At 31.9% G+C, this 4,222-nt stretch overlaps 1 protein-coding gene across 1 annotated transcript in view; it reads left to right on the top strand.

Moving 5' to 3' along the window:
• The window catches only part of LOC106873374 (neuronal calcium sensor 2), a 160,549-nt gene that overhangs the window by 151,538 nt on the left and 4,789 nt on the right, over nt 1-4,222 (top strand). The gene's annotated exons all lie outside the window — the stretch shown is intronic.

Raw genomic sequence — 4,222 nt, 5'->3', positions numbered from 1 at the left:
ATATATTCTTACATAATAATCCTATACTTTTTCCACATTAACTTATTTTATTCTTTTCCTGCTCTCTTCTCATTAATCTTTCTATTTCTCTATTATTATTATTATTATTATTATTATTATTATTATTATTATTATTATTATTATCATTATTATTATTATTATTTTCTTAATATTCGTTGATGCTACAAAGAGAAAAACAAAACAAAAATAAATAAATAAGTACAAAACGAAACACTTCCAATCAACGTTAAACGTAGCTGAAGTTGGTCTATGATCTGCATCACTAGCGATTTCAATATGTCTTATATCTTCTAAGTTTCTTTCTGTGTGTTAAACCTGACACAATCTATAACACCCTTTCTTTTTCTGCAATAGCGATTACTTAACAACACGTATACTCAGCGGTGCTTTGCGGTATTATTTTTTACCAAAACAATAAAGTCGCATAAACACTCGACTTTCAAAACTACGTTCTTCTTTCGATGGCTAGTCAATAGAGACGTAGTTGTTGAATGATGAACAAGTATTTGATATTGTTTCCGTGCATGAAATCCTGAAATCATGAAAACGCTGAGAAGATAAAGACTCCCAGCCAATGAATCGTCGGTCATATTTGGCGCTTTAACTTTTTTATGAACCAGTGGATCTAAGTACACCAAATTGCTCGGATCTATTTTAAAACGGGGGCCACATTTTTCATTAATGTTTTACGTAGTGTTTTTGGGACGGAAAGACTTTCAAACTTCGTATACTTATCTATTTTGTGTTATAGAACAGAAAAATATTTTTGTATTCGAATTTATTTCATGTAAAAAATTGTCTTATTTCGATAATTTCAACCAATCAGATAAAACTGAACGTGAGCAATGCATTTGATGCTATGATTCATATGAATTAAGAGTTTAATAATACTTTTAATACTCCGCCATTTTGTCTCCAATATGTTCCTGCCTAGTTCATTATTTAGATATAAATAAATTAGAAATTCTTAGTTCACTGCTGTTTGATGAGATCCAACAAACAGAATTAGAATACAATATATTAGAATTTAAATTAGAATTTAAATCAGAATTCTATTATACATTTACATAATAATTAATTTTTTTATTATATATTTTTAATTAAATTATTGATTTTATTACAAAGGGAAATTAAATGGAATTAGTTTTCAAAATGTTATCCATGCATCTGAATATAAATTAGCCTTAACAAATAACGGCATGTTATTTGATGGAGTCAAGAACATATTTTCGTAACATCTTGATAGCGTGGGTCGCCGTGACGGAGATGTGTCACCCAATCACCGTAGTTGCCTAGCACACTCTTTTATTATCTCCAACTGTTGCAATATGGTGTATTCAGTGGCAGCACTGTGAAACTGACGAGTGTTTCACTAACTGAGTTTAGTTCATATCTGCTGTTAATGAAACAAAAAGCATCCCCTCTTTAAAAAAAACAAACAAAATCGATAGAAACCGACCGCGCACCAAAAATGTATCCATGTTGAGGAAGTTGAAGCTAAGCATCACCAGTGGGTTTGGGGTTGGGTTCTAACGAAATGGAATGCCACCAGATGACATACCAATATTATGTACGTTATTGTTTTGATTTTAGTTGTTCGTTCATCTGATGATTTGGCAAACATCAATAAGCATAACAAATAATTTGCTTGCTGATTTTTATAAACCAAGAACCACAATTTTTGTTTAGAGTATTTTGCTTAGAGTCCAAAGGTACCTTCGACCGAAGAGACACAGCCAGGTTGAAACACCGCAGTGTCTCGAAGTCCCCTTACCTTACCTCAATGAATCAAATGTCTCTTGAACACACATTGTCTGAAAGGAGATTTATTTTCGTAAAAGAAACATAACAGTGAGCAGCATATTCACGTTCAAATATGCTGGAATGGTTAAGTACATCATTATTTTGAATTTCGGGGTTCTCCGTACACGTGACGATTTCATATCTCTTGGGCTAAACATACCAACAACAAAATGCACTTCACATCTTCCAATAATTCTTCCCTGACAAAGAAACTACTAATGAGATTTTGAGCTTATAATCTATAGTAAAGCATTCTGGTCAAGACCATTTGTTCACCTAGATAATCATATGTACCAGTTCATCCATACTCAGCTACCACAAATGTGTACCAAATGACTTGTCTTTTAATCACATGGCATTACAGAAACCTATATTCAGTTCTGACTCTTTGGAAATCTTATTTCTAAATTAAAAAAAAGTACATTGTTTACATTATTTCTATTCATTTTTTTAAAGGTTTCACTATTTAATTTGCACTAGAACTAATTAGCCAAATTAATTAGCTTTTAAATAAAAATAGATCACTCGTAAAAAATAAAGAACTCACGTATAACAATTTTTGGTTATTTTATATATATGTTTATACCATTTTTTCGTCTGAACTTTGTAAGTTGTTTTCATCACTAAAGACCACGCAGTGATGTTAACATTCGGCCTTTCGTTTTGTGGAATATTAATTGACAAAAAAAATATTCCAAGTCTTTAAGTGCGTAACCCCAGAACTATATAATTCATACTCTGAACTTTTACCATCGTACCATCTCTTCCATTAAAGATGACAACACAACAGTAGTTTTTAAATTTGTTCCCACGCATACACCATATATATATACTAATAGCTAATGAGTTCTTTTCTCCATATGTATGCATGTACGTACATATATATATATATATATATATATATATAGATAGATAGATATATATATATATATATATATATAAATAATATATATATGCATATATACATATATGTACATATATATGTATAAAGATATACATACATGGGTACAGGACGTCACAAAACGTAAACAACATGAAATACGAAAATAAAGTTGGCAAACTACGAGAAATAAATGGAAAACAAGACAAGTAACATAAAGAACGACCCTTCATCAGTTGTCGGCTGTCCTTCTACTCCTTATTTCGAGCATTATATATATATATATATATATATATATTTATATATATCTATATATATATATATATATATATATATATATATATATATATATATATATATCTTCATATTTGTGTGTGGGTGTGTTGTGCGTGTCTGTGTGTGTGTGTATGGCTTCGTATGTGTGAAGGGGCGTGGACTAGTAGTTATGGTTTCGAATCCTGGTCCTAGCGGTGCGTTGTGTTCTTGAGCAAAGCATTTCACTTCATGTTACTCTACGATCACTTCAACATCTGACCTGTTGTACACAGTGAACTTGTACAGGTAATGGCAATTTGAATAGAGGGATTGAGCTAATGTACAACACAAACATACATTTGACCGCTACAGGCAAATCATCTGTGCTTGTTGTGTAGAAAGAAATTGCAGAACTCTCATTATATAAATTTTGACACCCTGCGCAATGAGTGAGTCACTCCCTACGTGCTATGCCGCAGCGAACCAGCGAACAAACGAAACACATACATTGCGTATGTGCAATCGATTATATATATACACATACATACATACATACATACATACATAATGCAATTATTAATTGTTAAATGAATAAAGGTGGATATTGAAATGATCGTAGGCCTTATGTAAACGACATTTATGTAAAGAAATTGGTTTTGCTGTATTCAAACTTTCCATTTTCTTTGTATTATGTGTGTGTGTGGGGGGGGGTGTATGTGTGTGTGTCTCTATCTCTCTCCCCCCTCTCTCTCTCTCTGTATATATATATATATATATATATGCATATATGAGTACAGGACGTCACCAACTGTGCAAACAACATGAAATACGTAAACAACAAGAGAGAAAAATGGAAAACTGGACAAGTAAACACAGAGAAACGACTCCTCATCATGCTCGAAATGAGGATTAGATAGACAGCCAACAACTGATGAAGGGTCTTTTCTCTGTGTTTACTTCTCTTGTTTTTTGTATGTATATAATGTTTATATTTACGTCACAAATTTGAGTGTGTGTACGCGTGTGTGCATATGAATATAAATACGCTACATTTTATAGGACTTTCTATTACAGTTAACATGTCTGTTTCATGAGTTTGCTTATTTATATCCTTCCTGATGAGATTGATGCATTGCTGACTATAATTTATTCTGTCGGACATTTTTGGGGTGCATCCGTCGAGACATATGAAGGAGACTTCAAGATAAAAATGGTTTAACAAAATATCGAGCGTTCGTCTCCTTATTCAATTTTCATATATAT

Source organism: Octopus bimaculoides, chromosome 7 (genome assembly GCF_001194135.2).
Source record: "Octopus bimaculoides isolate UCB-OBI-ISO-001 chromosome 7, ASM119413v2, whole genome shotgun sequence".
Taxonomy (NCBI): Eukaryota; Metazoa; Mollusca; class Cephalopoda; order Octopoda; family Octopodidae; genus Octopus; species Octopus bimaculoides.
This window is presented reverse-complemented; position numbering and strand designations above follow the sequence as displayed.